Raw genomic sequence first — 26,393 nt, 5'->3', positions numbered from 1 at the left:
GTTCTCTACCTTTCCTTTTTCCTTGGAGTCTGTGCACTTGAAGAATAAATTATCGCTCCTTAGCCTCTTGCAGTGTATTAGGCATCCACTCAATCTGGCTCATATATTTTTCTATTTCAGGCCTTTGAGTATGAATGTAGGGTGTTGACTTCTTCTCCGCCCTTTCTTGGAGATGATGCCCCATGGGTCATAGGACCATGTAAAACAGTGATTGAATTTCATTTCCTTCAATATCTTGTCTGCCTCCTCACCTGCTGCTCTGTTGTTGCAAATGAAAGGACCAATTTGGGATTTGATCCTAAATTGTGACTTTTTCTTAGTTGCTACAAAATGCACTTCATATGTGTTAATCATTTTCCTGATATATTCAAGTGCGAAGATCCTCATGGGGAAGAACTTGGCGGCTTGTAAGGGGCCAACTCACATCCATATACTCTTAATTTAGTATAGTTTTTGGTACAAGTACCAATCTCATGTTCTTGCTTGATCTGTCAACTGCACGATCCTTTTAATTTCTTCACTGATTCTTGGTTCTGTAGTTCCACTGAGGAGGCTCATTGATGGGTGATCAAACATTTCTACAATTTTTTTATAGTTGAAATCCTTTTGATCCTTCATTACTAAAGTTGTCCAGAAAATAAGAGATTGGGGTTCACCTTCTTCATTCAGCTTGTTCATTATAAATGGGAACTTGTCTGCCTGAAAATAAACAAACATATATACCAGAACTGAAGAGTACTGAAACACTTCCTTTGTGATGAAATTTGAAAATTGCTCATGGATGGAATCTGCTAGGAATTGACTGAAATTGAATAGGACGGAGAGATTTTATTCTATTGATAATATGGATACGAAACCTACAATAGCTTCATCAAGCCATTGATTTGAATAATAGCCTAGTAAATAAGAAAGAACAATGATTACATGTCTGATTCTATCAGGAAAAGTAGAAGAGGAATAAGGAGGATTATTGTTTGGTAGTGGGGTTTTCTCAGTTATAAAGAGTTCTAAGGTTTTGGCTCTCTTGGTGAAGTCTGGCCTCTGATACATCTCACTGAGAATCTCATGGGAAAAGGGAGTGGTTCCTTTAATGATAGGATCCTGCATCATCTACATAATAGACTTGGCATCAATGGTAAACAATATTATCATCCCATAAATCATAAATCAATTTGTTATGCCATGAATTTTTATTGTCCTCAAGAATCTTCTTAATGATTTTTACCAAACTTTTATTGGAGGATTCGGCCAACCCATTACCTTGAGGGTATTAAGGTGTTGAATCACCAAATAAATATAGTACTTATGACAGAAATCCATCATATTTTTTTCTTTGAAAGTTGCAGCATTATCAGTGATCAATTTCCTAGGACAACCAAATCTGGAAAGGATATTGGTTTCAAGGAATTGTATAATAACATAATCAGTAACAGCTCTGGAAGGGATGGCTTCTATCCATTTGGTGAAGTAGTATGTGGTTGTTAGGATCCATTTGTGTTGGGCAGAGGATGGAGGATGAATTTCACCAATGAAATCCAATCCCCACTATTGGAAAGGACTTTCAACAGAGATGGGTTTTAGGGGAAAACATAGTAATTTTCTCTTCCCTTCAAAGATTTGGCATTTATGACAAGCATTTACCATCTTATGGATGTCTGGGGAAAGTGTAGGCCAATAGAAACCAGCCATGAGGATTTTATTAGCAGTTGTTTTCCAATAAAGATGGCCTCCATAGTCACATTCATGGAATTCCTACATAACTTTTTCAACATCATCTTTTAACAAACATCTGAGTAAGACACCTCCAGCATCTTTCCAATATAATGTACTATCAACAATGCAAAATTTGACTGCTTTTAATTTAAGAAATCTAGCCTTTGTTTTGTATAATCCAAGAGGAGCATTTAAATTGAACATAACATATAAAAGGTTTGCATACCAGGGGAATGTATATATGCCTCATCTATTATTGGAGTCGCTAGTTCCTCAAGATCGTCCAGAGCAAATACCATGTTAATATCTAATGCATTGAAATTTGATTCAGCGATCAATTTGGGTAATCCATATCCTTTGATCACCTTGGTGGGCTTGATTTCTATATCATATTCCAAAATCACAGCTATCCATTTGCCTCTCTTCCCATCGGGTCCATTTTGTGTGAGAATATATTTGACAACTACATTAGGCACATAAGCAATGATATGAGAATGTAAAATGTACAGCCTGAAATATTTTATCGAATTGACTAGAAAAAATGCTTGTTTTTCCATGATATGTGCAAGTTTAGATGTGAGGGAAGAATCTGCTAGGTTTAAAGTAGTTAATTCTACTGAATGTTTAATGTAAGCATCATCGATTTCAGAGGTGAGATATGTCATTAGATCTTCTAGAGTATCAAAATGTTGTAAGAGCTGAAGATCTGATTCGGTTTGTGAAGAAAGTTCTCTCACTGGGCTCTTTGGCAAGATTGATGGATCAAAGATAATATGATCTTTCCAATTCTTTGATTTAGTCCTGAATAAGCCTTGTTCAAAGTGTAAATCAAACTGGATATCTTGAAAAGTAACAAATTTTTTAGGGAGTGAGTTGGCTCTGTGAAGAAATTTGTTGCTTGTCTGACTCTTAGTTTTAGGGGTTTTTCTTAAGATCTTTTCAGGATTGTCCACTATGGTAGGAGGATTTGGATCTGGGTGGGATCTAGTAGAGATTATTTTAGGAGCCAGTGTTCAGATCTAACACATGTACAAACTGAATATACACAAGAGTAGAAAGGAGACCAATCATAGGAATAATATTATCATACAAGGCGTTTGACTGGGTACTCTAAATTCGAATGAAATGATAAATTTTCAATAGGTCCCCAATATGGTCGCCACTATGTTATTGTTCTATGATTCTAAATATTGGAAATACAAAATAACAAAAGATACTTCAAACCACTTAAGAGTCTAGGATCTATCCCTCCTAGACTCGAAGAGGGCTCTCTATGTATATATTTGAGATTTGACTCTATTTTCATTGTTTTAATATGTTAGGCTAGATATAATAGTGAAAGAGGTTTATTACTTGATTTATTGGTTGTTTGTTTGTTTGGTTGGGGTAGGTCATATTTGAATCCTTTCCATTGGGCTATGGAGTCAAAGGTTGGCTGGTAATATCAATTTTCGAGAGCATTTGCAAGGAAAGCAAACTATATTTACTGGATCTCGAAGCAAAATGAAAAATAAGATGACAAAATAATGATATCAGTAATGATAGAAATTAAGTATTTCTTAATTATACATCAGAGGAAAACATTTAGATTGTAAACATGGATAGAAATAAGGTGCTCCAACATCATATCTTAATTTAGAATTTCTTCTTTACAATAATACTTAATGATGCACAATAAATAAACAACAATATATTCAATCACAAAAAGGAAGACATCACCAGATTAACACAATTAAAGTATCTTGCAAACGGTCATTTTTATTGACGCTCTAGCTCAAAATTACAATGCTCCAAAAAGAAAAGATAGTTCAAAGACTTGGGCCCAAACCCTAATACTTCCAATGCATGAAGTATTTAACAAAAACCTACAATGATTGCCTTATACACTTGGCAATTTGTTATTAACTACACTGAAATAAAATTGACTAGTGTAACCACGAAGTGGCCACAATGAGAAAATTGGGACATTTGGTCCTCTTTTTAGGGATGTTGTTGCTGAGAAATTAATTTCGTTGTAGTGGCTCTGCTGACATGGCTGGTGCTAACTCATATCTACGTTGTCACTTCAATCATCCTTGTCTTTCTCCTCTTGATAATCACACAGGTCACTCCATGCTTCTTCATCTGGAATCTTGATCTTCATTAACCTCCTGTATATTTAATCAGCTTCAGTGTATCTCGCAAAAGTACGTTTGACTGTGAACATGTGCTTAAGTTCATGTTGGATGTAGATTTGATTGCTCATAGCTTCCAGCAATGCTTTTCCTGTGATGTTTCCTTTAATGTCAAAGATATTTGCAGCATCTTTGCCTATGCCTTGGAGCTTATTGACATAATCTTCTCTAGCCATGATTTTTTCATTAATAACAAACAGAGAAGGGAGACCTTTCTGTGTTAAAGGCTCAATTTTGTTAAAAAACATCTTTACTATCAACTCCAAATTCTGACATTTTTCTTCTAGTTGTACATTCAAGTTCTTCTTAGTTAACACCTTTTTCACCTCAAGAATAGTTTATGTTCTATCTGCTACTGCCAACTCATACCTATTCCTTGAATTGAGAAATTTGATTATCCTGTTGGTTGTTTTTGGCATGCCGCCCAACTCTAGATTAGAAGTTGAAATAGCTTCTTTAGCTTTTTCAACTAACTCCTTTTGTTCAAAGATAATTTCGATGTTGGCCCAAATTTCATTCATAGCATTGATGATGTTATTCCAAATGATCTCCTTCTCTCTTCATAGAGTGTTTCCAATAGATGATTCTTTTTCAGATTTTTGCATTTTTTTCAATCAAGCTCTTCGTCCTCTGCATCTCCATCGAATGTGCACTTTTGTCCCTTTTTATTTGATCCTGTAGCACATTAACTTGAGTTTCTAGTCTCTTGATCTCCTTAGTCTGAAGATTCATGCCCTCCATGGATCTAGCTAGTTGTTATGTACTGCTTCCTATCACTGTAGCAGCAGCTGCTGGAGTGGTTGTAGGAAGAGTTGTGAGAGGAAGAGCCTCCATAATGGTGCTGGCCAATTTTGTTGCCTTTTCTTTTTGTTGTACTTTTTTCTCCATCTTTGCTTCCATTTGTTTAATTTGAAGAGACTACTCCAACTTCATCATGTTAGCCTTTTGGCTCTATGTTTCCTCTATCTCCTTGGTCAAGGGATCATGTATTACAGGCATCTTGAGCTGCTTCTTCAGAGTTGCTATATCCATTTATTTTTTCTTAATTATCTCTTCTAATGCTTTTACATCTGAGGGATCATACCCAATTGTTACTTCTAAGTCTTCCAAAGACTTAATTCTATTGTCCTTTGATTGAGATGAAATATTTTCCATCTTTATCTAAGATTGAGCATTTGACAAGGCCACCTGCATTTTGAATAAACTCATGGAAGTACTCGTTAGAGTAGATAAGATTATTTCACCTGTTTGCTTGTGCATTTCCAATTGATCAATAGGATGAACACTTCTAGCATCAAACTTAAAAGAATTTTGTTTGTAATCTATTGGAGTTTTAGGCTTTGTTGTCTGTGCTTCCAAGAATGTCATATGCATTTTGCCTTTTTCAGAATCAAAAAGCTGAGAGGATTCTGCCTTGGGTAGTTGCACTATGTTTCCAAAATTGAGCATAAGTGCTCTTTTTCAATATCTCATTCCTGATTTTAATCTCTCTGAAAGTGTCAAAGACGGTCTCCTCATTTTCTCCAGTTACATTTGTAGATGTGGAAACTTGAAGAGACTAATGTCTTTCTGAAATTGGAGTAGTGGGAAGAAATTGACCTCCAGTTGGGGATGAATCTAGAATGTCACTAGGATTGATGACTGTTTGTTGCGGTGATTCTTTTCCTATGTCCTTGTGCATCCTGGCCCTTTTCTAAATTTTATTTTGAATTCCTTCATAGAAGTATCAATCCCTGATGATTGATCTTCCCTTGGCCTTTTCCCTGTTATTCCCTTTTCTTGTTATTTACCCTTGTCTGATATGTCTTATGTTCTCTGCCTTTCTTGTGGCCTTGAAGTCTATGAACTTGAAGAAGAAATTACTAGTTCCTCAGCCTCTTGCATTGTATCAGGCATCCACTCAATCTGGTTCATATATTTTTCTATTTCAGGCCTTTGAGTGTGAATGTAGGGTGTTGACTTCTTCTCTGCCATTTTCTTGGAGATGATGCCCCATGGGTCATAGGACCATGTAAACCTGTGATTGAATATCATTTCCTTCAATCTCTTGTCTGCCTCCTCACCTACTGCTCTGTTGTGGCAAATGAAAGGACCAATCTTGGATATGATCCTAAATTGTGACTTTTTCTTAGCTGCTACAAAATGCACTTCATCTGTGTTAATAATTTGTCTGATATATTCAAGTGCGAAGATCCTCATGGGGAGGAACTTTGGCAATTTGTAAGGGGCCAACTCACATCCATATACTCTTAATTTAGTATAATTTTGGTACAAGTACCAATCTAATGTTCTTGCTTGATCTGTCAACTGCATGATCCTTTTAATTTCTTCACTGATTCTAGGTTCTATAGCCCCACTGAGGAGGCTCATTGCTGGGTGAAGAAACATTTCTACAAATGTTTTGTAGCTGAAATCCTTTTCATCCTTCATTACTAAAGTTGTCTAGAAAATAACAGATTGGGGTTCACCTTCTTCATTCAGCTTGCTCATTGTAAACGGGAACATGTCTGCCTGAAAATAAACAAACATATATACCAGAACTGAAGAGTGTTAAAACACTTCCTTTGTGATGAAATTTTCAATTGCTCATGGATGGCATATGCTAGGAATTGACTGAAATTGAATAGGACAGAGGGCTTTGACTTTGTTGATAATATGGATAGGAAACCTATAATAGCTTCATCAAGCCACTGATCTGAATAATAGCCTAGTAAATAAGAAAGAAAAGCAACTATATGTTTGGTTCTATCAGGAAAAGCAAAGGAGGAATAAGGAGGATTCTTGCTTGGCAGTGGGGTTTTCTCAGTCATAAAGAGTTCTAAGTTTTTGGCTCTCTTGGTGAAGTCTAGCCTCTGATACATCTCACTAGAATCTCATGGGAAAAGGGAGTGGTTCCTTCAATGATAGGAGCCTGCATTATCTACATAATAGGCTTGGCATCAATGGTAAACAATATGTGTCCTGTTGGGGCCGTCACTGCCCTTTTTTGTGGGTTATAGCATAGGTTGTTTTGGGAAGCTATGGGTTTTAGGAAAGATATAGAAGGGAAAATTAGTGTCCCAGAGCCCTATGTCATCCACTTCATCCACAAATTTATCCTCCCACCAGCTGTAGATGTCAAATAAATCAAACTCTGAGAGTGTCTCATGTATTTTGAAGTCGTTGTCTACAAGGGGTATGTGATCCAAATCCACTGGTGGGTGCACCATTGGATTAAACACCTCTAGTTCTTTCTTCTTTGGTAGCATGGTTTTTTTCTGCAAAAAATCTTTAAACCTGAACTGTGTTGGATTTGCAGTTGAATTGCAACAGAAAGGGATGAGAAGAAATGGGAATTCAGAGAGGGAGAGAGAAAGGGAATGAAAAAGAAGTGGGATTCGAGAAGGGGAATTCTTGACAATTGCAGAAAAATTGAGTTTTCTGCTACTTTGTGGTTGTTTTAGTGTGCTCACTACTTTCTCTGTGTATAACTGGATGATTTGTGAATTACACCTGTAAGTAGATAGGGCACGTTAAAATTTGTAAATTGCGTGAAATGGTGTAATTTTTATTTTTGCGATGTTCCCGTTGGATTGGCCTGAAGTGGCACGGGTCCATTGGCTAATGGTCCAGCCAATTGAATGTGCAATGGTAGAGCGTGAGAATTTAGGTGATAGGCTGATGGGACATAATGGCTTCGTGAGGTGGCGGGAGTCGTAAACGGTTAGAATGGGGGAAGTGGTTTAGAGAAGGCAGAAACCACTTTTCGGGGGGACCTGGGAGCAGTAAGCAGAATGAGCGAGGGGGGTGTTAAATCCCTAGAGTGTGACATGTCAGTGGTTTGAAACCACTGATTTCAGACCCCCCTCCCCTCAGCATTAACTTTCAGAGGGTGAGGGGGGGCTGGAAAGTGATATGGGTCGTCAGATTAGATGGTGGGTGCGGAGATTTGATGAGAGGTGAGGGTTGGGTTATGTTTGATGCGATGGGTACATGAGTGGTGGGGTAGGAGAATTAATAAGGTGCGGAATATTGAATATAGGGGTATGGAATAAGGTTAGGGAAAATAACATAAGACCCATTCCCCTTTTTAATTTCTTTTCTCGACATTAGGAAAAAACATTGAGATATGTCATCAAACCTTAAAAGAATTTTTCATGTCTTTTTCCCTTTGCAACTCTGCTTAGCCTACCTATCTTTATTTTTCTAATCTAACCTTTTTTATTTCTTTTTGCATTTGCAGGGTGCATTTGGACCTATAGACCCTTTCACTTTTTCTTTTTATTCCTAACCTAATCTATCACCTATTTCTCCCATTGGTCTAGATTGAATAGTTGAATCAATTCCCTTTCTACCTAACTCCTAATTTTCCAAGCTTAAATTGTTTGGTAGATCTTTATTTTCTACCCTATCAACAAAAATTGAAATGTGTTCAATCATGCTAAGACTGTATGATTTGAACAGCATTTTGGGTTTTCTTTTTCTTCTCATTTTTTTCTCTTTTGTTCTTTTTCTCCTTTTTTTACATACCCTCTTTTTACTTCTTTTCTTTTCTCTTTTTTTGTGAAATAAATTGAATATTGAAATCTATGAAGAATTTGAAATCTGAAAACTGTGAAATACTCAATCACCTTGAGATCCTATAAATTATAGGACCCTAACACAACCAAATGACAAAATGTTGGAGATATCTTGGTAAGTAAAATATAAATATAGCCTTTGATATTGAATTCAAATCTCCTCTTCAAACCATCTGCCATATTAATGGGCATCCCATGACAGAGTCATGTCGTAATATACAAAACAATATATTTCTTTTTTGGACAGGAAAATACAAGGAGAGAATTAATATGTCACAAACCTTGCCACCTTCATTATTGTATTGAAATGTAATTTGAAAAACAAAGGTAGATGAAATTATTTTTCTTTGCTTAAAACCAAAACATATTTTATCAAGAAATCAACCAAAGTGTGTGAAAATGCATATGATGAAAGAGTAAATTAGTGTTTAATGCTCCTCATCTGGCATAGTCTAGTCTGACTATTCATATCGGGGATGTATCAGAGCTAGGGTCGAATATCCACTGTGCAAGCCACTTAGTGCCATCACCTTACTCTAGCAGCGTTCATTAAAATGAAGCTGTTGAAGGATCTGTCCAGGAAATCGGAAATCGCTGCAAAGAAGAGAGTCTAGGAAAAGGATCTGTTTAGGAAATAGCTGAGGAACTAGCTGAGGAACGTTAAGACAGTTGTTACAAGAAATAAAAAGGTCGTGGGCATATGGTGAAACGTGCCATGAAGCCTAAAATGTGGAGTGCGTAAGTGATTTACGTGGAGTTCGTAAATTTTTTTTTATCAAGCTTTCACGTATACAAACCAACATACATATGTGTGAAATGTGAAAAGGTTAAAACATTATATATATTTTTTATATTTATATAATTATATGTTGGAATTTTGAAAAGTATATTTTAAAAAGGAGCAGGAATTTTGAAAAGGGTATTTTAAAAGGAGGAAGGTCATTATTACTAAATTTTAAAGAGTAATAATTAAAGTTTTATTTTTAAGTGGAGTTTTTGTTTTTGGGCATCAATATATTGAAAATGGAGACAACAGTTACAGATATGGAGAAGTTGAGCGGGGCTAATTTTGCCCTATGGAAATCACAGATGGAGGATATACTAATTTTGAAGGATCAGTATTTGCCGATTGAGGGCACAACAAAGAAACCCTCATCGATGACAAATGAAGAATGGAATAAGCTAGATAGAAAGGCGATTGCAATAATCCGCCAATATCTAGCAAAGAATGTGTATTTCAATGTGTCCGAAGAAAAGACAGCTGAAGGATTATGGAAGAAGCTCCATGATCTATATGAGAAGAACACGGCATCAAACAAAGTGTTCTTGATGAAGAAGCTTTATAATCTCAAAATGAAGGAGGGTGCTTCAGTTGTTGAACAATTGAATGCATTCAATATTATTACTAATCAACTTGCCTCTGTTAAAATCATTTTAGATGATGAAATTAGAGCTATTTTTCTAATGTGTTCTATGCCAGACAGCTGGGAAAATTTAATTGTAGCTATGAGCACTTCAACAACTGCAGGGACCTTGAAGTTTGATGATGTCAACAGCAGTTTAATGAATGAGGAACTGCGATGCAAGTCAATTGCGGAAAACTAGGGAGGAGAAGCTCTAGCTCTAACTGATCGTCATAGGAGAATGGATCGAGGCCGGTGTTATCACTTAAGAATTCTAATTCCAAAACTGCTCACATTAGTTTCATGGTAAAGATTCGGTGCTAGTATAGGTTTGAGTTTTTGTTTGCCTTAGAGTCTGAGTCTTAGGAGTCCACTATGCATTCTCATTCACCACTGGTCTCATAATTCACACTATTTCCATGTGTCAGCTTTGTTCAAAGGTTATTATGTGCTACAAAGCTCTTTAGGTGTTTTCGTAGCGCATAAGTCATTTTTAGGTGTTTTCATAGCGCATAAGTCAGTTTTTCAGGTGATTTCATAGAGAAAAAACCCGATCTAGGTGATTTGGTGCTGATCCATAGCAAATATCACCCACCTGTCATACTTATCAAAATCCGTTGTGTTTTAGATCGTTAGGTGTCTTGGTACTGGCACATGTTTGCACTTGTTACTTAGAAGGAGACAAAGGGTTCTGTTTACAATCTGCATGTATTTAATGGAAAGTTGCTCACTGGCACCAATTAAAAGATTCAGTTATACAAATGGGAGAACCGTTCTTTTGATGAAGCATGGAAAACAAAATACAACGTCTCAAGAGAATCAACTGTGCCACCTGGTTTATCTTATTGAGAATGCCATTATGAATTTGCCACCTGGTCACAGAGATGTTTTCCCTGCTCTTTTGAATAGTGAGAAGCTTGATGAATTACTCTCACAGGATGTAAAAGGTGGTACGCTTATCTCTTATGAAGGCCGAGTTCAGCTTCTAGAGATTGCACAGGTTCCAGAGGAGCATACTGGTGAGTTCAAGGTCATTTTCACCTGCATCTATGGTGGATTGGGCAGGCGATAGTTGGAGATGGGAAAAATCCTCGTAGAGAAAGGCAACAGATTGCTAAAATTGAAAAGCAGGCAAAGGAAGCAAGCCAACTCACTGCAGTTACCATGAGGACTACAAATGTGCATGGTGATAAGTTGATTGTCACCACAACTAGTCTATTTGAGCAGGCTGCTTTTGGTTCTAAAACGGATTGGCGTGTAAGGGCAATAGCTGCCACAAGTCTCTATCTCCGAGTCAATCATATATATGTTAACTCTGATGATATCAAGGAAACTGGCTATACATACATTATGCCAAAGAACATATTGAAAAAATTCATTTGCATAGCTGACCTTAGGACTCAGATTTCGGGGTATATTTATGGTATAAGCCCTCCCGACAATCCACAGGTGAAGAAAATTCGCTGTATAGCTATGCCTCCACAATGGGGAACGCATCAGCAAGTTCATTTGCCTTTGGCTTTGCCGGAGCACGAATTTTTGAATGATTTAGAGCCTTTGGGATGGATGCACACACAACCCAACGAGCTTCCTCAATTATCACCTCAGGACTTAACATGCCATGCTCGAATCTTGGAGAATAATAAGCAGTGGGATGGAGAGAAATGTATCATTCCTACATGCAGTTTCACTCCCAGCTCCTACTCCTTAACTGCATATAAGCTTACTCCAACAGGTTATGAATGGGGGCGGCTCAACAAAGACACTGGAAGCAATCCACATGGTTATCTGCCTACTCATTATGAGAAAGTACAGATAAAGGTCATTGGAATTACAACTTCATGGGTGTTAAGCATATAGTCAGTATGAAGTATGGAATTAAGCTTGGAGCTCCTCGTGACTTTTTTCACGAGGATCACCATCCTACTCAGGGATAGAAGAGGTTCAAGAATTTATTGACATGTGTGATTATGCGGTTGGCTTAAGTCGACAGTTGAATGGCTCCATCATACCTTCAGAATGGCCCAATCATATGATGATGGAGGTTTAGAATCCTCTTGGAATAGTCGGAGTAATTACTGCATTCAACTTTCCATGTGTTGTACTTGGGTGGACTGCATGCATCGCTTTCGTTTGTGGCAATTGTGTTGTTTGGAAAGGTGCTCCTACTACACCATTGATCTCTATAGCGACAACAAAACTCATAGCCGAGGTGTTAGAGAGAAATTGTTTGCCTGGTTCGATTGAAAAGTTCAAAATCTTCAATACCAATAATTTATGGGTGAAATTGAAGGCGATTAAGAGGCTTGTGGAGGTTAATGCTCTTAAAATGGAGATAATTCCAAATCCAAAGGAAGTAGATGAGGACCAGGGACCATTAAAGATACAGCAGAATATATTAGGCATATTACAAGACTGTGTTATGGACAACGGTAATGTTTTGTTCGCTGATCTCTCAGCGCTCCTATGCACCTTGAAAATGTAACTTTGATTCAATACCTTGGAACATAGAACAATTTCAACCTTTTTACAGGGAGAAAAAATAGTGAGGTTGCAACTGCTGAAGATGGTGACTAACGCTCAGCAGTTTCGTAGCGCGCTACAAAACTGCTGAAGCTACACAATCTAATCTCAATCAACCGGTTTTGAATATGAGCGGGAATTTTGAAAGGGGAATATCTACAAGGTATACAAGGCATCATCTGAAGCTATCAAGATTCAATCAGGTCAAGACAAGTGGAGAAAATATGTATTCGAATCCAACTTTAGATTTTTTGTCATAAAGTGAGCAAATTTACCACAGTTCAGGATATGTCAAACAGTTTGCAAGAACTTTTACCTTTACACATGAAAACGGTGGATAGCACATCAAGGACGTGGCAACCTGCTCTATTTTGGATAATTAAAGGATAAAGGACATCCTTCTTTGGATTCGAACATTTTGAGGCAAACCAAAGACCGGTAAACAGGGGTAGTTTCCTATGTTTCATGGAAATGGAAAACATGTGACATTGAAGACCAACATGGAGCCTTGAACATCCATCACAGCCAAACTAGAAGGGGACCAGATGTCAAGGAACGAGAATGATCATAAATCAAAGCATAATATGGAATTAGAGTCCTACTTGATTTACATCTCTAGAAAGTCTAGTTGAAGTTTGTTACATTTAATAGGCAGTTATAAGTTAAATAGGTGTCATTAGAAGTAGTTTTCGAGTTCCCTTAATGTTTAAGGAGGAATCTCAGCCAGGTAGGATGAACTCTATATATAGGAGAAAGGGAAATGTAATAAGGGTTGGAATTTTATGTAAAAAAGCCCTGTTGTGAAGCTTATGTAAAGACTATGTTCTTTTGGTAATACAGTAATGGTTTTTGCTGCTCAAGAATCATAGTGACTTCAATGTATGAATTCCTCTTGTTGTCTTCCATGTTGTTTACAGTTTGATGAGTACTTGATCACTTGGAAATCACATGTTGTTTTCTAATTTCTTTCATGTACTCATATATTGTCCCTTTTGTGTATGTTGTACTTTATATATATTGAAGTCTGAATGCCTTGATTTCATTGCAAAGCCAATTCACTGTTGATGCTAAATGACATATGACTCCATGAGCCCAATGGATGCTTGTTAATTTAGATTTTACCAGCCTCATTCCTATTTGTTTCATAAAAGAGTTATCCATCTCAATCATAATCACAAATCTTAAACCCTTTGAGAGAGCCCTCTCGAGCTAAGGAGGCTAAGCCTTAGCTAAAAGATTGGTCTGAAACAGTTACTTGAAGTCTTCCTAGTCTACAGCCTTCCAGGGTCTGATTTTGAGATAACATTTTGGTGCGTCTGCCGGGAGTCTGAAGATTAATCATTCCCGAAATCAAGAGGCTGAACTTCTGAAGGTAGCAGAAGCTCAGAAGACTTTTCAAGGCTGCAAATCTACCTTGGCGACTCCATTGTTGAAGAATTCGAAATTCATAGATTCATGGTGATTCCACTGGAGTTATGAAGGACCCAGATGTTGCCATTCTTATTTCAAGGTATGCATGCATAAATTTTTCAGGAATTCATGGTTTCCCAAATCATTTTCCCAAGGATGCATATTTTCTAAGGAATGGTCCAAAATTCAACGGAGAAGATTTGAGTTTAACTTTGAAGCATATATCAGATTTCTATGATTTTATCAAGCTTCTTAGAGTTAAACATGAGGATGTTTGCATTATGTTGTTCTATGATTCATTTCAAGGGAAATGTAAACGGTGGATTGAAAGTTTTCCTGCCAAATCCATTAAGTCATTTGAAGACTTTTGGTTTATGTTTTTGGAGGAATGGATAGATAGATCAGAGGTGGTGGCAAACTCTCCTTCAATTCAAGGTTTCAAACAATGGAATGATCATCATATAAATGAAGAAATAGATGAAAATTTTTCTTTGTCCTTGTCTTATTATGTAAAATCATTTAACTGCAAGACAGAGGATAAGATGAAATTTTTGGATGAAGTTGCTGAGGACATTGAGAAAGACATTGAAGGTATACAAGATCAAATTCAATCATATAGTCTTCATGGTTATGATCATTCTTTTCAAAAGGTTTCTATGTCAGAACACAAGGAGAGGGTGTTGCTTCCTTTCTCTTTCATGATTGAGGAAGAGTACAATGCTATTGAAGATCAGTTTGCACAACCAGAAAGTTACGAGAACCATCAAGCTGATCATGCATTCTGGGATCCTATAGCTAAATACATGGAAGAGTTTTACTCTCCAGTGTTTCATTTTTTCTATGAAGATCAGAGGCAATTTCAGTGGCAGTGGTCATCACAATATCATAGTGGCTCTGAGCTCCGATGCAGTTAAAAAACTCAAATATCAGATAAGACAAATGATTGGCTACATTGGAAATTTCACATTGATTGAGCTAAAAGAAGTTTGAATTAATAGGGTAGGTAGGTAGGAAAATGCAAATAAGCTCAAGGTTGACTGAGCATTTTTTTTAGTAGATATAGACGTCTCTCTCCTACAGTAATCATCAAGCTCAAGCCCGAGGTGAAGGCCCCAGAAGCTTGAATGGGATGCTTGTCAAGAAAATTTCCGTTTATCATAAAAGGATAAAGCACTAGACCTGCGAGTTCTTAGTGTACTACAGGAGCACACTATCCCAAGTGGAGCCATTGTTATCACTTAAGAATTCTATTTCCAAAACTGCTCACATTAGTTTCATGGTAAAGATTCGGTGCTAGTCTAGGTTTGAGTTTTTGTTTGCCTTAGAGTCTGAGTCTTAGGAGTCCACTATGCATTCTCATTCACCACTGGTCTCATAATTCACACTATTTCCATGTGTCAGCTTTGTTCAAAGGTTATTATGTGCTACAAAGTTCTTTAGGTGTTTTCGTAGCGCATAAGTCAGTTTTAGGTGTTTTCGTAGCGCATAAGTCAGTTTTTCAGGTGATTTCGTAGCGCAGAAACCTGGTCTAGGTGATTTTGTGCTGATCCATAGCAAATCTCACCCAGCTGTCATACTTATTAGAATCCGTTGTGTTTTAGGTCGTTAGGTGTCTTGGTACTGGCACATGTTGCAGTTGTTGCTGAGAAGGAGACAAAGGGTTCTGTTTACAATCTGCATGTATTTAATGGAAAGTTGCTCGCTGGCATCAATTAAAAGATTCAGTTATACAAATGGGAGAACTGTTCTTTTGATGAAGCCTGGAAAACAGAATACAACGTCTCAAGAGAATCAACTGTGCCACCTGGTTTATCTTATTGAGAATGCCATTATGAATTTTCCACCTGGTCACGGAGTTGTTTTCCCTGCTCTTTTGAACAGTGAGAAGCTTGATGAACTACTCTCACAGCATGTAAAAGGTGGTATGCTTATCTCTTATGAAGGCCGAGTTCAGCTTCTAGAGATTGCACAGGTTCCAGAGGAGCATACTGGCGAGTTCAAGGTCATTTTCACCTGCATCTGTGGTGGATTGGGCAGGCGATAGTTGGAGATGGGAAAAATCCTCGCAGAGAAAGGCAACAGATTGCTGAAATTGAAAAGCAGGCAAAGGAAGCAAGCCAGCTCACTGCAGTTACCACGAGGACTACAAATGTGCACGGTGATAAGTTGATTGTCACCACAACTAGTCCATTTGAGCAGGCTGCTTTTGGTTCTAAAACGGATTGGCGTGTAAGGGCAATATCTGCCACAAATCTCTATCTCCGAGTCAATCATATATATGTTAACTCTGATGATATCAAGGAAACTGGCTATACATACATTATGCCAAAGAACATATTGAAAAAATTCATTTGCATAGCTGACCCTAGGACTCAGATTTCGGGGTATATTTATGGTATAAGCCTTCTCGACAATCCACAGGTGAATAAAATTCGATGTATAGCTATGCCTCCACAATGGGGAACACATTAGCAAGTTCATTTGCCTTTGGCTTTGCTGGAGCACGAATTTTTGAATGATTTAGAGCCTTTGGGATGGATGCATACACAACCCAACGAGCTTCCTCAATTATCACCTCAGGACTTAACATGCCATGCTCGAATCTTGGAGAATAATAAGCAGTGGGATGGAGAGAAATGTATCATTCCTACATGTAGTTTCACTCCCGGCTCCTACTCCTTAACTGCATATAAGCTTACTCCAACAGGTTATGAATGGGGGCGGCTCAACAAAGACACTAGAAGCAATCCACATGGTTATCTGCCTACTCATTATGAGAAAGTACAAATGCTTCTCAGTGACCGTTACCTGGGATTTTACATGGTACTAGATAAAGGTCATTGGAATTACAACTTCATGGGTGTTAAGCATACAGTCAGTATGAAGTATGGAATTAAGCTTGGAGCTCCTCGTGACTTTTGTCACGAGGATCACCGTCCTACTCAGGGATAGAAGAGGTTCAAGAATTTATTGACATGTGTGATTATGCAGTTGGCTTAAGTCGACAGTTGAATGGCTCCATCATATCTTCAGAATCGCCCAATCATATGATGATGGAGGTTTAGAATCCTCTTGGCATAGTCGGAGTAATTACTGCATTCAACTTTTCATGTGTTGTACTGGGGTGGACTGCATGCATCGCTTTGGTTTGTGGCAATTGTGTTGTTTGGAAAGGTGCTCCTACTACACCATTGATCACTATAGCGACAACAAAACTCATAGCCGAGGTGTTAGAGAGAAATCGTTTGCTTGGTTTGATTGAAAAGTTCAAAATCTTCAATACCAATAATTTATGGGTGAACTTGAAGGTGATTAAGAGGCTTGTGGAAACTAATGCTCTTAAAATGGAGATAATTCCAAATCCAAGGAAGTAGATGAGGACCAGGGACCATTGAAGATACAACATAATATATTAGACATATTACAAGACTGTGTTATGGACAATGGTAATGTTTTGTTCGATGATCTTTCAGCGTTCCTATGCACCTTCAAAATGTAACTTTGATTCAATACCTTGGAATAGAGAACAATTTCAACCTTTTTACAAGGAGAAAAAATAGTGAGGTTGCAACTGCTGAAGATGGTGACTAACGCTCAGCAATTTTGTAGCGCGCTACGAAACTGTTGAAGCTACACAATCTAATCTCATTCAACCGGTTTTGAATATGAGCGGGAATTTTGAAAGTGGAATATGTACAAGGTATACAAGGCATCATCTGAAGCTATCAAGATTCAACCAGGTCAAGACAAGTGGAGAAAATATGTATTCGAATCCAACTTTAGATTTTTTGTCATAAAGTGAGCACATTTACCATAGTTCAGGATATGTCAAACAGTTTGCAAGAACTTTTGCCTTTACACATGAAAACGGTGGATAGCACATCAAGGACATGGCAATCTGTTCTATTTTGGATAATTAAAGGATAAAGGACATGCTTCTTTGGATTCGAACATTTTGAGGCAAACCAAAGACCGGTAAATAGGGGTAGTTTCCTATGTTTCAGGGAAATGGAAAACATGTGACATTGAAGACCAACATGGAGCCTTGAACATCCATCACAGCCAAACTAGAAGGGGACCAGATGTCAAGGAGTGAGAATGATCATAAGTCAAAGCATAATATGGAATTAGAGTCCTACTTGATTTAGATCTCTAGAAAGTCTAGTTGAAGTTTGTTACATTTAATAGGCAGTTATATGTCAAACAGGTGTCATTAGAAGTAGTTTTCGAGTTCCCTTAATGTTTAAGGAGAAATCTCAGTCAGGTAGGAGGAACTCTATATATAGGAGAAAGGGAAATGTAATAAGGGTTGGAAGTTTATGTAAAAAAGCCCTGTTGTGAAGCTTATGTAAAGACTCTGTTCTTTTGGTAATACAGTAATGGTTTTTGCTGCTCAAGAATCATAGTGACTTCAATGTATGAATTCCTCTTGTTGTCTTTCATGTTGTTTACAGTTTGATGAGTACTTGATTACTTGGAAATCACATGTTGTGTTCTAATTTCTTTCATGTACTCATATACTGTCCCTTTTGTGTCTGTTGTACTTTATATATATTGAAGTCTGAATGCCTTGATTTCATTGCAAAGCCAATTCACTGTTGATGCTAAATGACATATGACTCCATGAGCCCAATGGATGCTTGTTAATTTAGATTTTACCAGCCTCATTCCTATTTGTTTCATAAAAGAGTTAGGCATCTCAATCACAATCACAAATCTTAAACCCTTTGAGAAAGCCCTCTCAAGCTAAGGAGGCTAAGCCTTAGCTAAAAGATTGGTCTGAAACAGTTACTTGAAGTCTTCCTGGTCTGCAGCCTTCCAGGGTCTGATTTTGAGATAACAGCCGGCAAGGGTGATCAAGATTGAGAGGTCGATCAAAAACAAGGAGAGGCAAGATCATCTACTTTCATTGTGGCAAACCCAGTCACATGAATAAAGAATGTCGATTCTGGAAGAAAGGACAAAAGGATCAAAGATCGTCTAGTACAAATCACAAGTCATCCAGCACAAATGAAGGCGAGACTACTGCTGTAGCCACAAATGGTGATGTGTTGTTTATTGTTTCAGTAGAGGAAGTATGTGTATATACATCTAGTAGTAACTTTGATTGGATCCTTGACTCTGGGGCATCTCACATGTAACCCCATGCAAAGATAGTTTTGTTTCATATAATCCTGGTGATTATGGTAGAGTGCATTTGGGGAATAATCATTTTTGCAGTATTGTTGGAGTGGGAGATGTGCAGATCAAGATGAAATATGGACAAGATATATTGTTGAAACAGGTCAGGCATGTACCAGAAATGCGCATGAGTTTAATCCCTATGGGACGATTGGATGATGAAGGCTATTCCGCAAGATTTGGAAAAGGAGGCTAGAAAATTAGCAAAGGAGCATCGATCATGGCCAAAGGACCCAAGACATGAAAATTATACACATTGAAGACACTGATAGAAAAATCAGATTTGGCTGCTATCACAAAAGAAGGAAATTCAACAGATCTGTGGCATAAGAGTTTGGGTCACATCAGCGAGAAGGGCTTAAAAATCCTTATTGGTAAAAATTTATTGCCAGGTTTGAAATCCTACAATCTTGATCTTTGTGAGCATTGTATATATGGTAGACAAAGAAGGGTTTCATTCCTTAGAGGTGGCCGTGACAGAAAGAAAAATGTGTTAGAATTGGTACACTCAGATGTGTTTGGGCATGTTAACATCAAATCATTAGGAGGAGCAACATATTTTGTAACATTTATAGATGATGCATCCAGGAAAGTTTGGGCATATCCTATGAAAAGTAAAAATGAAGTGTTTGGAATATTTCAAAAATTTCATGTTCTTGTTGAAAGAGAGACTAACAAATTGTTCAAGTGTTTAAGAATAGATAATGGTGTAGAATATTGCTCGAATGCATTTAAGGAATACTGTAACAGGTTGAGCATAAAGCATGAGAAGACTGTGCCTCGTACTCCTCAACAGAATGTTGTCGCAGAAAGTATGAATCGCACCATTATGGAAAAGGTGTGAAGTATGTTGTCCAATTCCGGTTTGGAGAAGAATTTTTGGGCTTAAGTAGTCAGGACTGCTTTCTACCTCATAAATAGATCTCCAAATACAGCCTTGGATGGCAGTATCCCTGAAGAATTTTGGACTGGTAAGAATTTGAATTATTCTCACTTGAAAATCTTTGGATGTGAAGCATTTGTACATATTCCCAAAGAAAATAGAACTAAGCTAGATGATAAATATATGAAATGCATTTTTTTGGGATATGCGGATGAAGATTTTGGTTATCGTCTATGGGATCTAGTCAAACGTAAAATTATTAGAAGCAGGGATGTTATATTTAATGAGTCAGAAATGTTCAAGAGGACTGTAGGTGAGTTGGAGGTCAAGAAGGTTATTGACAGGTTTGAAGAGCAATAGGAAAACATACCACCAATACAAGAAAATGAACCGCAAATTCAGGAGCATGAAGAACAACAAGTGGAAAATGATGAACAACAAGAAGAAGGAATCTTGCAGGGACCTTTACAAGAGATTCAACTTGATAATGCACTACCATAGTTGGTTCGCAAATCTTCTAGGCCCCATAAGCCTTCACAAAGGTATCCTCCTTCAAACTATATTTTTTTTACTAATGAAGGTGAGCCTAATTGTTTTCAAGAAGCCTGTAAAGTTGAGCATAGTGAAGAATGGAAGAAAGCAATGGAAGAAGAAATGAACTCTTTGCTGGAAAATAAAACTTGGGAGTTCGTAAACCTCCCAAAAGGTAGAAAGGCTCTACAAAACAAATGGGTTTACGAGATTAAGCATGAAGGTGACGAAAAGAAGAAGAAGTATAAAGCAAGGCTGGTAGTGAAAGGTTTTGCCCAAAAAGAAGGTATTGACTTCACTGAAATTTTCTCACCTATTGTTAAAATGCCATCTGTTATAGTCATTCTTGGTCTAGTTGCTACTTTAGACTTAGAATGTGAACAGTTAGATGTAAAAATTGCTTTCCTTCATGGTGAATTGGAGGAAGAAATTTATATGGAGCAGCCAGAAGTCTTCATAGAAAAAGGCAAAGAAGGCCTTGTTTGTAGGTTGAAGAAGAGTCTCTATGGGTTGAAACAGGCACCTCAACAATGGTACAAGAAATTTGATTCATTCATGTTGGAACATGGTTTTCAGAGGTTGGAAGCTGACCATTGTATTTATATCAAGAGGTATGATCAAGGAAAGTATATCATATTATTGTTATATGTGGATGACATGTTGATTGTTGGGTATGATAAGAATAAGATTAATAGGTTGAAGAAAGATTTGGGTAGCAAATTTGCAATGAAGGATTTGGGACCAGCACAATAGATATTGGGCATGCGGATTATGCGTGACCGAAAAACAAAAGGTTGTGGCTGTCACAAGAAAAATATATCAAAAAGGTGCTTGACAAGTTTAATATGAAGGATGCCAAGCCAGTTGGTACACCCCTTGCAGCCCACTTCAAGCTGAGTAATGAATTATGTCCTAGTGATGACAAGGAGAAAGAAGAGATGAGCAAGATTCCTTATGCTTCAGCAGTTGGTAGTTTGATGTATACCATGGTATGCACACAACCAGACATTGCATATTTAGTGGGAGTAGTGATTAGGTTCCTTGCCAATCTAGGCAAACAACATTGGCAAGCAGTAAAATGGATTTTAAGGTATATCAAGGGTACTAGTCATTATTGTTTATGTTTTGGTCATGATGAGATTTTGCTTGAAGGATTTACAGATGCAGATATGGCTGGAGATATGGACACTAGAAAGTCCACTACAGGTTATTTCTATACATTTGCAGGTGCAGCAGTATCTTGGGTGTCAAGGCTACAAAGAATAGTAGCCCTCTCTACAACAGAAGCAGAGTACATAGCTACAATAGAAGCTTGTAAAGAGATGTTGTGGATGCAACAATTCCTAGAAGAGATAGGAATAAAACAGGACAAGTATGTGTTATATTGTGATAGTCAGAGTGCCATTCACTTGACGAAAAACCCAGCATTTCATTCAAAAACCAAGCATGTTGACTTAAGGTACCATTGGATCCGGCATGTGTTGGAGGAAGAACAGTTATCCTTGGAAAAGATCCATACAAATAGGAACCCTATTGATATGCTCACTAAGATTCTACCACGAAATAAACATGAGTTATGTAGAGTCATGGTAGGACTCAGTGTGACTTGATTCATGACTCTTATTTGGCTTCAAGTCGGAGAATGTTAAGTGTGAAGCCAAATTCATGCAGGATTCTAGATCCTTCTACACCGCCATTAGTTTCTAGATCTCCATCTAAATCACATGCAGGATTCTAGATCCTTCTACACCGCCATTAGTTTCTAGATCTCCATCTAAATCACATGCAGGATTTTAGATCCTTCTTCGGCCTCTATAAATTTGTAATTTCTCTAGCCAAGGAAAGCAAGCCAAGGTCCAAGCCTATTGCGTAATGCAAAGTGATTTATGTTCTCCAGTGATTGTTTTATCTATTCTATTGTTTCTGATTGAGTAATCTTGTTGTTTCTCCATTTGTCTGTCTCTGAAATTATTCTTTGCTATTGTCGTTTAAGTCTCTGAGTATAAATCTGCTATATGTGATGTATGCTCTAAACTAACAGGATGGACAATCACTCGCATCTTGATATTGATGAAGAGATTAGGTCCCAAGTTTGGTAGGGAAACAAGATCTTTATCCACTGGTTTGAGATGAAATATAATAAAGGAGAGAAGAAAGATGGATCTATCAAAATAAAATCTATTGTTGAAGGGACTGATGGAGAAATGAGAATGAGTGCTGAGGAGGTTGCTATTAAGATGGAGAGAGTGAAAACAAATCACCCATAATTGATATACGAATCTAAAGTGTATGAACATCTTTATTGAGGAATTAGTATCAAACAAAGGATTAATACCAGAAATATGATGGCTGATTCACATTACCAACAATATGTGGTCTAAAGGAATTTCAACAATGAATAATGGAATAAGGATTGATTAAGGAAGAGCAAGTAGACCTAAAGTGGTATATGTTTCGTGTCATTTGTTACCTTCTGTCAAGTAAGAACAATGTTACAATGGCATGTTAGACTGATATGGCATTATTTGAAGTGAAGGACTATGAGGAATGGAATGTTACAAGTCTCAGCCTAGATCAAATATGTGTTACGAGGATGGAACATGAGGAATGGAACTGTCTACGAAAACAAAGGATTCCAAAATAGAGTAGTTATATAGAAAAGAATATTGGACCTAAGGATAGAGCCAAGTCAAGGATAGCCATAACAGTGTCATGGAATACAAGTCAAAACCGTCACAATGCCAAAACAGAGGAATTGCAATGAAACGTTTCATATACATTACAACTCAGAGACGTAGCAATGCCAGAGAATATCAGAGGATATAATTATGTGAAATCGGAAGAAAAGATTGGTACTGTTGAATACTTATAAGTAGAGATTTTTGCTTTCACAATGATTCGTGAAGGCCACAATAAGTAGAGATTTTTGCTTTCAGTTGTATTTTTGCTACTTGCGCTAACAGAGAAACTAAATTGTTGTGGGTTGATGGATGGTCCAAGAGTTTCAGGAGGCTTGAATTTCGCATTGCACTTGTACTCAATAAGAATTATCAATCTAAGAGAGAAGATACATTTTCATGTTGTCACAAGAAACAGAGAAGAGACATGGCTATGTTTTGTATCTCTTCTGCAACATATCTCATGTTCATTCTTTAAATCCACAACACAAACTTCCAATGGAACGTACCTAAATGTATTATATTGGATCGATTTTGTATCCATATGTATATGTATATTTGTACATTACAAATAATGAGTTTGTGCCCAAAACTATCCAACTCCAATTTTCATGTCCAAGTTGTTGATACAAAATTTTTGAATCGAAAACAAAGTTGTGAGAGGGAGATTCTCGGTGAAGATAGATAGAGGAAGAAAATATGGTTATTTTCATTTGATCTTATAAATGATAAAAATGGTGATACTATAGACCACCCACAAACTACGTGAATAAAGAGTAGACTACGTAAAAATAATTTTGGCAAAGAAAGAGCAAACTACGTGAAAAGAGAAGACTACACGGCTACAAGGAAAGTCTTATTGACATGGAAAGTTTCATTCTTTTCAAGACATGGCACTCCTTGGATTTCTAAAACTTTATGTAGAGTACGTTATTTACAAATTCAAATATCTCAGGATCCGTGAAGTCAATTTTTTTTAGTCTTTTATATTGTTTATGTTCCGGTTGTCCGTTGATTTCCTTAATGTTCCTGCAGAACGATAATGTGGCACACCAGTACTTATATTACATGGTGAATTGGAGTTTATGTTTGTGGATGGCGCTTGCCCCACACCTAGATGTGGCTATGAGGATTCATTACAGGATTTGAACTCAACAAATGACTTTCAATGCAACCCAGAATGTGAAGGAAATGAGTATAGAATCTAGATGCCACCGATTTTGGATAGTAATGAACAAGATGTATTTTATAATCTGAACCATGAATTTATACTTTGGTAGTATTGTGGTCTTTTCTAGATCATGGACTTGCGATGACCCTTTTTTTATGCCATAATATAAAGGAAAGTGTTATCCGAGTACAAACTGAAATGCCAGGTCACTGAACTAAAGCAATTTGAAGAAAAATTGTTTGATGACTATGCCATTTCTTTCTTATGTCATGGGGAGGATGAAATCAATGTTGTCATCAATGTCAAAGGGGGTATTGTTGGTAAATTTGTCATGATAGAAAAGGGTGTTGAAGGTTTATGTGTTAGTTTATGCATGCACCTCACAATTGATAGTATGTTTATGATTGATGTCAAAGATATGAGTATGTTGATATCATATACAGTTGTTAGAATGCTATAGTTGAGTTTGTTAAGGTATAAACCTAACCCCTTTATCTATGTAATAAGCCCAAGGGCCCTAGTCTGAGTCATAGTTAGTTAGTTGAGTCAATAAATCTCATAAGCGGTTATCCGCATTAATAATATTTGTAAGTAGTTGAACCGCATTACAGAAAAGTGACTACAATTAGTTATAAACGGGACATAGTTAATAAAAAAGTGGTTACCCCATATTATGCAAGGGACCACTGGTAGTTAGGGTTTTGGATGTCATAAATCTATAAATAGTCTTAGATAGCAAGGGAATAATCATGGAGTTTTATTGTAATTGAGTTATGCTCTGTTGGAGGTTGCCCCCTCGAAGAGGCAAGTGAACATTTTATTATGCTTCTGAATAATAAAATATCTTTGCAACTTGTCTCCATTCATGTGATATTTCTATATTTCTCGCAATATTGTTTCGTATTTCTTTCATTATATTATTCTTACAAGTCAAGTGCATAACAAGTGATATCATAGCACTTTCCAAATCTAGTTGTACCTCCAATTTTGGTAGAATATTTTTTTAGGCTAGAGATGTGTTTTGACGTCTTTAAACCATAGGATCTGTTGTTGAGGGCATAAACCTATAGATTTGGGGAGACATGCACATAGGAACTACAAGAGGTGGTCACGCTTCTTGGACTCCCTTATAACCCTTGTGGGTACCCCTTAGAGTAATAGCACATTAGACAGAACCATGCATGGACTGCACTTTCACATACACTTGGGTATATCAGAAGCCCCCCCTAGGGCAACTTGAAACCTAACCTTAGATAATTTTTTGGTCATCTTTTTTCTACAGTACACTGAGAACAGCACTCGGGGAGATTACTCGAATGTAAAATAGGGTAGTCACGTAGTACAGCTAAAGGTACAGTTGATCCTCCTTAGTTAGCACTTTGAAATATTGGGTCGAGTACCACTGTTGGACCCCTGTGTATATTGTGATCTATAGCACCTGACACTCCTTTGTGACCATAGTTCCCTCAGCTATCTGTAGATCTCCCCCTACCTTTTCATCCAAATCATATCTAGTAGTTGGGATTTGACCGTCGTTGTATATATCAGATACACCAGTTGGTGTTCTGTTGTCGTTGTACTGATCAAATTCAACAGTTGGTCTTTTCACAACGTAAATGAGACTATTTGTGCAGTGAGGGTTTTGGCCGCCATAGTCCATATCAGATTTTCACAACACATTTTACAGTGCCAAGATCTTGGGGTTTCTGTTACTACAATCCAGCTCTGATTTGCACAAAATATTTGGTAGTATCAAGCATTTTGGATTTTGGCCACTGCGGTATTGATCAGCTGGAAGTAAAACTCCATTCGAAGTAAACAAAAAAATTTTGGGCCATCATGGAACACTTGTAAGAGACCTATCCCATCAAATTCAAGATGACAAATTGATTGCAGTGGTACCATTCCCCTATAAGCCCACAATTTTCATGCGGTCCCAAATTTTTCCCAACTCGGATTCAAGTGACCCGCATCACTAGACTCCTAATCTTGCCCTCTTTCCACACATACTACTCTTAATTAAGCTCAAAATTTGACCAAGGCTAGTCTATGTACATTACCCAGTTTAGAGTTATGGCTTTGGAAAATTTTGACACCCTCGAGAAAAAATTCTATGAATTCCAAACATCCATCGAAGACAAAATCGACAAACTCTCACAAGTATCGC

The 26,393-nt window shown here is 37.3% G+C and overlaps 2 pseudogenes; both read left to right on the top strand.

Annotated features, from left to right (window-relative positions):
* Window positions 1–10,564: 10,564 nt before the first annotated feature.
* Window positions 10,565–11,786, top strand: LOC149209501 (pre-mRNA-processing-splicing factor 8A pseudogene; annotated as a pseudogene).
* A 3,683-nt stretch (window positions 11,787–15,469) lies between these two features.
* Window positions 15,470–16,734, top strand: LOC149209500 (pre-mRNA-processing-splicing factor 8A pseudogene; annotated as a pseudogene).
* The last annotated feature ends 9,659 nt before the right edge of the window (window positions 16,735–26,393 follow it).

This window comes from Pinus tabuliformis, chromosome 1_2 (genome assembly GCF_031772625.1).
Source record: "Pinus tabuliformis cultivar Carrire ecotype Pingquan chromosome 1_2, CPIR1, whole genome shotgun sequence".
Taxonomy (NCBI): Eukaryota; Viridiplantae; Streptophyta; class Pinopsida; order Pinales; family Pinaceae; genus Pinus; species Pinus tabuliformis.
The sequence above is the reverse complement of the archived record's forward strand: the minus strand, read 5'-3'. Positions and strand labels throughout refer to the sequence as shown.